The sequence below is a fragment of the Puma concolor genome, chromosome D3 (assembly GCF_028749965.1).
Source record: "Puma concolor isolate L17-30 chromosome D3, mPumCon1.1.hap2, whole genome shotgun sequence".
NCBI classification, from domain to species: Eukaryota; Metazoa; Chordata; class Mammalia; order Carnivora; family Felidae; genus Puma; species Puma concolor.
The window spans coordinates 11,977,953-11,987,952 of NC_141678.1; positions in this window are offsets into that span (position 1 = coordinate 11,977,953).

Here is a 10,000-nt window from a genome sequence, read left to right on the forward strand (position 1 = left end):
GGAACCCTGGCTCTAGTTCCAGATCTAAGAGCAAAAGCATCTTCTGTTTCCCGTCTGGGCCTTAAATTTCCCCAACCATGAAAGACCCGAATGATGTTCTTTGGGGTTCTTCATTTGAGGGTCTAGGAAGGGGGGCGGGGCTAGGAATGAACTTGAAGTTCTCGGAACTTTTTGGTTTTTTTAATTTTTTTAACGTTTATTTATTATTGAGAGACAGAGAGAGACAGAGCATGAGCATGGGAGGGACAGAGAGAGGGAGACAGAATCTGAAGTAGGATCCAGGCTCCAGGCTCTAGCCTCTAGCTGTCAGCACAGAGCCCGACGTGGGGGTTGAACTCGCAAACCGCGAGATCATGACCTGCACCGAAGTCGGATGCTTAACCAACTGAGCCACCCGGGGGCCCCAAGTTCTTGGAACTTTTTAAAATCAAGGTAAGATTCGCATCACATAAAAGTCGCAATTTTCGAGCAAACGATTCAGTGGCATTTAGTGCATTCACCATGCGGTGCGTTGTGCTACCCTGACCTCTGCCTAGTTCCGGAACATTCTCATCACCCCGAGAGGAAACCTCGTACCCGTGAAGGATTTAGTCCGCATCCTGCCCTCCCCCCAGCCCCTGGCAGTCACCGGTTTGCTTTTATCTGCACGGGTTTGCCTGTTGGGATCATATGCTTTGTGGCCTCTTTCGATGGGCATCTTTCACTTACCATCATGCTTTGGGGTTCATCCACATTATAGCACATATCAGGACTTTATTTCTTTTTGTGGCCGAGTAATATTCCATTGCAGGGACAGACCACGTTTTGTTGGTCCATGCCTCACAACAGTGACTGGTCCCCACTGTTTTGGCTCTGATGATCAATGCGGCTATGAACATTCATACACAAGTTTTTGCACGGACGCACACTTTCGTTTCTCTTGGATGTGTTGCTAGATGTGTTGCTAGGTCCTGTGGTAACTCTATTCTTGTTTGTTTTTTAATTTTTTTAATTTTATTTTTGAGAGCGAGGGAGAGCGCAGGGGAGGGGCAGAGAGAGAGAGAGGGAGACACAGGATCCGAAGCAGGCTCCAGGCTCCGGGCGGTCAGCGCAGAGCCCGACGCGGGGCTCGAACCCACGAAGCGTGCGATCGTGACCTGAGCCGAAGTTGCACGCTTCACCGACTGAACCACCCAGGTGCCCCTGTCGTAACTCTATTCTTAACTTTGGGAGGGCAGCCCCTGAGAGTTTTGTTTCTGTATTTGGGTGTGTGCATTTAAGGAGATGGGTCTGAGTTTTTTGTGTTTTGTTTCTGTTTTTGGTTTTCTGTTCCTCGCTTTTAAGTCAGATTCTCAAGAAAGGGCAAGCAGCCTAGGGAACAGTGAGCCCTCTCGACCCCCAGCTCAGCGGCTGCACACGGAGTAGCCCTCCTCTTCTTTCCTGTCCCGTTTTGCTGGCAAACGGGACAGCCTCCCCCTACGCCAGGCAGCGTGCTGGGCCCGAACATACAAATGGAAGGGCTTCTTTCGGGAGCAGAGGTGGGATCGCCGGGGTTGGGGAGGCTTCCTGGAGAAGGCGGTGCCCGCAGAACCTAGTGAGAGCCAGGCAGGCGTTTCTGAGCCTGAAGGTGGTGCTTCCCAAAAGTCTCCTCGGTGGGGCTGGGGCTGCCTTTCCTTTCCCCCATGGCTCGGAGATTCTGGAAGCCTAAGTGCTTGGAAACCCACCCGCTCATCAGTGTGGCAGATGCGGGCCATTACTCTGATTGCCGCTGAAAGCGGTGGCTGGGGCCCAGGGCACGTCTGAGGATTACTCAGGGCCCCCGGGGAAGCGGGGGCCCCCGCGGAGGGTCTGCCCTCATGCACCCCCGAGGCAGGTGTTCCGCAAGCTTCCCACACAGGCCTGCCAAAATTGTCCTCACGCTCTGCGGCAGGCACACACGCACACAGGCGTGGTATTTCATCCCTGGGTCTCCCTCCCCTCCCCACCCCCCGCCCCCCGGAGCAGCTGGCAGGGCCACTGGGTGACCCGCCGGTGCTGAGTGGGGTCTGCTGGGCCCCGGCTGACCCTTGGGTCCCACGCTTCTCCCGCTGGCGTATCCCGGTCGTAGATTTGGGGGGGCCACTTTCTTAGTCGAGGACAGGCAGGCTCGGGTTTCGCAGAGACTTTGGAGGGACAAAGCCTCGCGGTCCCCGGCCAGACGCCTGGCCCTGCAGAGTCGTGTGGTTAACATGTTATTTATGGCGCCCTCCTGACTCTGGTCTCATATTAAGCCTCTGGGTGGGGCATCGTGCCTTGACCAATCAATCAACCAACCAGCCCTCCGGGCTGATGAGCCAGGGTCAGCCAGCTAGTTTTACGTTCTCGTACGGAGGGCCAAGAGCTGCTGTAGAAGCTATGGCAGACGGGGCCGGTCCATATATCTGTGTGTGTGTGTGTGTGTGTGTGTGCGCGCGTTGCTTTATGAAAGTAACTTTTCATGTGGTGTGTATGTTACTGTGGATCTTCCTTTTTTTTTTTAATTTTTAAATTTCGGTAAAAATCACCAAACGTGAAATTCAGCGTCCTACCCGTGGTCACATGGACAGTTCAGGAGTGTGGCATCTATTCCCCTGGTCGTCCAGTGGATTTGTACAACCGGCCTCCAAAACTTGCAGTACTGAAATCGCACCTGTTGAGTAACAGTGACTTCCTCTTCCTCCGCTCCCCACCCCCCACCCCCATCCAGCCCCCAGGGGCCGTCATTCTACCTTCTATGTCTATGAACCGGACTACTCCAGGTACCTCAGAGAAGTGGACCCCAACAATATTTCTCTTTTTGTGACTGGTTTATTTCACTGAGCACAATGTCCTTAACTTTCATCCACATCATCGTGTAGGATAGGGTTTCCTTCTTATTTTTTTTTTTAATATTTATTTATTTTTGAAAGACACACACACACACACACACACACACACACACACACACAGAGCGTGAGCAGGGGAGGGGCAGAGAGAGAGGGAGACCCAGAATCGGAAGCAGGCTCCAGGCTCCCAGCTGTCGGCACAGAGCCCGACGCGGGGCTCGAACTCACAGACCGTGAGATCATGACCTGAGCCGAAGTTGGACACCTAACCAACCGACTGAGCCACCCCGGCACTCCCGGATTTCCTTCTTTTTTTTTTTTTTTTTTCAACGTTTATTTATTTTTGGGACAGAGAGAGACAGAGCATGAACGGGCGAGGGGCAGAGAGAGAGGGAGACACAGAATCGGAAACAGGCTCCAGGCTCTGAGCCATCAGCCCAGAGCCCGACGCGGGGCTCGAACTCCCGGACCGCGAGATCGTGACCTGGCTGAAGTCGGACGCTTAACCGACTGCGCCACCCAGGCGCCCCCGGATTTCCTTCTTAAAGGCTAAATACTCTTCTAGTGTATGGGTGTACTACATTTTGTTTACCTATTTTATCCATCCATCGATCTTTGGGTTCCTTTCACCTCTTGGCTGTTGTGGATAATGGGGCTGCGAACTGAGGTATGGAAACAGTGGATCCTTAAGATGAAAAATTTAGCTGCATAATTGATGAAATTCATAACACTTCTTTTAAATTAATTGATTAACTGGATTTTTGTTGAGGTCTAATTGACAACAGTATGTTAGTTGCGGGTATATGACATAATAATTTGATATTTGTACATACGGTGAAATTTAATAGCCCTCTCATGAAAAGTTAAATCTGTACAGATAAGACTGAAGTCTTGTTAGCTAGGACCTTCTCCAACCACCCCCCTCCCCCCATGCCAATGACAAAGTAACTGCCATCCTTTTATCGGGCTTGATTCTGTTTATCTATCCACCCACATACACACACACACATCTATATGCATAGATGTGTGTGTATCTTTAGAAACAAATCCCACGTGTGCAGTCAATTCTGCTATACTGTGACATCTGCATTCTCTAGCTTACTTTATTATAAGAATATGGCATATAATACCCATAACATACAAAATACGTGTTAACCAACTGGTTTTGTTATCAGTAAGGCTTTTGGTCAGAGGCTATTCGCAGGGAAGTGTTTGGGGAGTCAGAAGTTACATGTGGATTTTCTTTCTTTTTTTTTTTTTTGTGACATCTGCATTCTTCAAATCACCGCAGTAGGCAAAATGGCACAGTAAAAACAGGGCTTAGGAGAAAAGTAGGGTGAAGGGCAATACCCCCCACCAAAAAAAAAACAAACTTCAGTGACACACACACACAAAAGGAACCTAATAAAAACAATACCGCCATTTTCTACATTCCGTGGTTAAGAAATAGATAAATAACACAAGAAGTATGTCATGCGACTTTGGAGAAGTCTTGAACTTTTCTTGTGGAGGTGGCATCCAAAGTCTCAGAGCTTGCCAACTCTCCGGAAGTGATAGGAGATTGGTCTGAAATCGGAACACTGCAAACCAGGTGGGAGGGGTGTGGCTCAGCACACACGGATGCTCCGAGGCAGCTGGTGCCCGACGGAGGGGGGTTTGTTTTGTGTATTCCTGTGTGGTCAGTTCAGCTGGGGTGCAATTTTCTGCAATGACCCCGTGTTTTTGGTGGATGAAATCATGCATGAGCAAACACAAAATTTGCTTAGGCTCAGATTGTTCCCAAATGTATCAATCCCATTGGAACGAATTTGTGTCTTCAAAACAAACAGAGCCGACTGCATCCATGTTCACAAGCAACAACCGCAAAAGCGATACGTTTTCGGGGGCGGGGGTGTGGGGTGTTAGTATTTTTGTGTAAGTGGGTTCATACTGGATGCAGAAGTCTGCGATGGGTTCTCTTTTCTTTTCTTTTGCTTACCAGTATTCCTAAGAGACTTTTCCATGTCGGTAACGCAGACCCACTGGGTTTTCTCTGCTGTATAGCTTTCCACCTGCATGAACACTTTGCATATGGCTGTTGCCCCATGGAGGGTCGCGGGTATTGTTTCTCCTTGCTCGTTAACACAGCGACAAGTGAATTTGCCCTTTATACTCCTTTTCCTTCAAGAATGAGGGTCTTTCATTAATTATTAGGCTGGTGAAATTTACATAACAAAATTTACTATTTTAACTACATTTTTTTTTTTTTAATTTTTTTTTTCAACGTTTATTTATTCTTGGGACAGAGACAGAGCATGAACAGGGGAGGGGCAGAGAGAGAGGGAGACACAGAATCGGAAACAGGCTCCAGGCTCTGAGCCATCAGCCCAGAGCCCGACGCGGGGCTCGAACTCACGGAGCGCGAGATCGTGACCTGGCTGAAGTCGGACGCTTAACCGACTGCGCCACCCAGGCGCCCCTTAACTACATTTTAAGGGTACATTCACATTGTTGGACAACCATTCATCCCTAGACCTTTTTCTTCATCTCAAACCGAAACTCCATACCCATCAAACAGCAACTTTTTTTTTTAAGGGTTTCTTTTTTGAAAAGTTTTTTTTACATGTTTATTGTTTATTTTTGAGAGAGAGAGACAGAGAGAGAGAGAGAGAGGGTGGGGGAGGGTTAGAGAGAGAGCGAGACACAGAATCCGAAGCAGGCTCCAGGCCCTGAGCTGTCAGCACAGAGCCCGACGCGAGGCTCGAACCCACGAGCCGTGAGATCCTGACTCGAGCCCCAGTCACGTGCTTAACCGACGGAGCCACCCCGACGCCCCAGATAACTTCTTGAGTTCAAATCCTGGCCCATCACCGGACTTTGGGTAATACCCGTGTCTCCCTGAGCCTCAGCTTCTTCCTCTGGAGGTAGAAACTAAAGTACATAGCTCCTGGATTGGGGCTGAGGATTGCGTGCAGTGACCCAGGCGATGAGCCCGCTGTAGGTTCTTAATAAGCAGCTTTTATTATCCTGGGAAATTGACCACGTGCCCCTGCGCGCTCCGTCCGACGTCCAGTTCCCGGGAGTGGGGACGTGGCAGGGCATGGTTTGCTGGGGCCTGGTGGGCGCGACGTTCACCGCCCACGCCGCTCTTCCGGCTAGCGCTTGAGGAGGCCAGTTCCAGGCCCCTCCCTGCTCACCCCCTGCCCCAGCCCGGGGCCCAGGCCAGTCCTCGAGGCTCTTGGGAGTGACCCATTTTCAGCCTTGGTCAGTGCCAGCCTGCCCGCTGGGGCTGCCACTTGCAGCGTGCACGGTAGCCAGTGCATTGAGGTCACAGAACAGATGGCAGTAACTTTCGGTTGAGATCTGCCAGGCTGCGTTGGAACCAGTGACCCGGAGGCAAATGCACGTGCGTCGCCCTTTCTCCCCCTTCGGTCTGTAACCCTGGGACCTTGCCGCTTTCCAACGCCCGCCCAGGCTTTGCCCCAGGGGACCCGAGTGTCCTTTCGGGCTTCCTGGGCTCCACATGATCTCTGGGGGCCGTGGCCACATCCCAGCCCCGCCCCCCACCAGCTCCTGGCCCCGCCCTTTTTTTCCAGGAAGCTCAAAGCACCTTGATCTCTTCATCTCGTTAATCTGCTGCTGCTCTCCTTTTGGGGGGTTGTCATTATCCCATTTTATAGATGGAGAAGTAGAGGCAGGAGGAGGGCGGCCCAGGGACCCATAATGCCTGTGTGTCAAGAGGAATTTATGTGACCTCGCCTAAGCACACTGCTTAGCCCATGGGGCAGACAAACTATTTAGCCGCCTTCAATCAAGGAAAAACAGCGGCCAAAAACAGTACTCTTTTTTTTTTTTTTTTTTTTTTAACGTTTATTTATTTTTGAGACAGAGACAGACAGAGCATGAACGGGGAAGGGGCAGAGAGAGAGGGAGACACAGAATCAGAAGCAGGCTCCGGGCTCTGAGCCGTCAGCCCAGAGCCTGACGCGGGGCCCGAACTCACGGATTGTGAGATCATGACCTGAGCCGAAGTCGGTCACTTAACCGACTGAGCCGCCCAGGTGCCCTCCCCTCCTGCCCCGGACCTCAGTGTCTTGACCTGTAAGTCAAGTCTGGGACAATCGCACCGAACCTTCAGGGTTGTGACTCCCGACGGGACCTTAGACACCATGCCGGGGAAGCGCTGGGCTCTTAGGAGGTATCTACTCCTGCTGGTCCAGAGGAGTCTGAATGCTGGACGGGGGCTGGAGCTATTTGGGGTTACGACCACGAGACTTTCTTCAGGGTGCGGTGGAGGGCACTTTTATGAGCAGGCCTCCGGGTGAAGGCCCAGCAAGCTGCTAATCTGAGGCTAATGATAGTGCTGATTAATCACAGCTTGGCTTTGTAGGCCCCCTTTCATGCAGAGGGCTCCCCAGGTCTTCTGCAGCCACTGGCTGCGGCCGGTTCTAGCTTTCATCCCGGCATCAGGCACAGCTTAATAATTATGATCTCTGCCCCCGGCTCCCCCCCAGCCCCAAGTTCAGTGACCGCATTGTTAACCTTGATATCTTCCGCCCTGGGGGGATGAATGAGGGCATCAGAGGAGCCGGGGGGACGCGCCCCAGGCTCTGCTGCCAGCCGGCCCCAGAGTCTGGCCCCCAAATCAGCTCCTTCCAATGCCCAGCCTGCTACTCTGTGTTGTAGGGGCTCCCGTGGGAGGCCGAGAAGAGGCAGCTAATGGTGCTTTTTGTACACGCGTGATTTTATATGTAAGCGTCATTACCGGGGTTGTTTTTGGTTTGCTCTATTGTTTTTTATTTGAAACAATTCCTACAGTTTATTCATTTTGAGAGAGACAGAGAGAGCGAGCGGGGGAGGGGCAGAGGGAGAGGGAGAGAGAGAATCCCAAGCAGACTCTGCACTGCCAGCCCAGCACGGGGCTCGAACTCACGAAATGTGACATCACGACCCGAGCCGAAACCAAGAGTCTGAGCCACCCAGACGGCCCTGTTTTTGTTCTTTTTTTTTTTTTTTTTTTTTGAGATTGATACAGCTTATTTAATTGCTTACCTGTTGATTCACCTTCTTCCCTCTAGTAGATTTAAAATTCTGTGAGCTTGGGGACCTCATTACTCTTATTCTCTGTATTTGTGACACCGGGAAATGTCACCGGCACACAGCAGGTATTTAGTGAGCCCCCAGATTCATGAGGGAATAAATGGAATATAGACGTTCCTATGGGCCAAGCCATTGACAATGGGGAGCCTGAAAGGAGCAGAAAGCATCTCAATAGGGTTTGAAGGATGCGGAGTTCTCCAAGTGAAGACAGAAGCCTGCATCCTGGGCAGAGCATAAGTGTATCCAGAGGCACGGAGGAAGATTCGAGTGTGGATGGAGTGTAGCAGATGGGAGAAGTCTGGGCGTGGGGCAGGAGGGGACAAGCACTGGGAGGTGTGGCTTGAAATCTGTGTTAGGTCCAGATTCTTCAGTGGGGAGCTTGGAGTTTGCTTTGGAGGTAACACAGAATGGCATGGCCAGATCTGAACTCCAGCCACACCTCTTGGGCTTGGGTGGTGTTGATCACTTGGGGCCCACCGCAGTGGCCCAGGAGAGAGGTGCCGAGGCTCTGAGCCCAAGGCACTGGCGTTGAGAAAGCAGTTGTCTCCAAACTTTGTAAAATTCTAATCATCCCGTGCACGTGGGGGTCCATGCTTGTGTGACCTCAGTAGCCACTGGCTTGTAACCATTTTCTTTTTCCCTTCTCTGTGGGATTGGAGACAATGGTTGGTGACTTTTCCAAATTCCATGGTCTTTCAGGGGAAAAAAAAAAAATATATATATATATATATGCACTTGTCAGGCATTTAGTCTATAAGTGAAAAATAAAAGATACCCTTCTGTATCTTTCATTTCTTGGAGCTGAGCTCCAAGGCCATTGGACAACGGCCAATGTGGTGGAAAGAGATGAGATTCTGGAATTCTAGCTCTCTCTCTGTTTGATGCATGAAGGTTCCCATCGCCTCCCTGGGTCTCAGTTTCTCCATCCATAAAGTGAGGGGATTGGGCCACCACTCATTTTCTGAAGTGTATTCTATGGACTGGTTCTTCTGGTAGATACTCCATTAAAAAGAAAGGAGGAGGGTTGGTGATCTGTGTTGGGGACACAGCGCATTTGCTCTTCCCCCCCTGAAGTTTGTGAAAGATCATCGGTGTATGAAAAGCTCCCAGATCTGAATCCTATAGCCAAGGAACCCTGTTGAATTTTGTTGAAGTCACCGTTCCTTTAGCAGTGGGACAGTCAGACCTCAGCATTGACAGAACTCTAAAATCCTACAGGGCTCTGGTTTTGAGATGCTCTGGTCGTGTCTAGAATGTTCTATCAGTTCAAATAAGCTGAGATTCCCTGAGCAGTTGGCCTGAACTCCTGTTGGTTCTCTGTTGCCTGAGTTTTACAGAATGAACAGAGTGGCCTTAAGGATCTGTCTGTCCCCAAACTACAAGAATTCACCACTAACCACGATGACCATCTACGGCCAAGGAGGGAGGTGAGGGTTACCTCACATATCTCCATTTCAGAATCTCTTGGTTTCTCTCTTGATATTTCAAATATGAGTGTCTTTATCAACCCAAGTCTGTTCGGGATAAAAATAAATGAGAGATCGTATTCTGATAATGAAGTTTTCTCCAATAGGGCTCCACCCCATCCATAGTATTCCCATATTCTCCCAACATCTGATAACAACTTTCCTTTCACAGATCACTAAGGATGGGGGCTGTTACATGAAAAATGATTCCATAGTGAATAAATTTGGAATTAAACAATCTAACAGGTTTTGTTTTTTTCCTACAGACCTTTTCAGAGCCTTTAGTGTACCAATGTTTAATATGAATCTCTACAAAGGGACGTGTCAAGGATGCGAAGTTGACCATGCAGTATTTCGTCCCTTAACAGAGTGTCAGAAGGTGCTGGTTAAATGGATGTCCATTTTTGGAAACTCTGCCTTCCCAGGATTATTTAGATCTCTAATGCTGATTTCTTGTGTCTTTACTCTTCCTCGTCTACCAGTAAGAAACTCTGCTGAGGGCAGGGACCAGCCTTATAGTCTTGTATCTTCTTCCAGGGCTATTTGTTCCCAAAACCACTCATTAAGGGTGCTTTTGGGGGGTCCGTGTTCAGGACTAGTTATTTCGTCACTACATTGTGCATTTCTTATTTG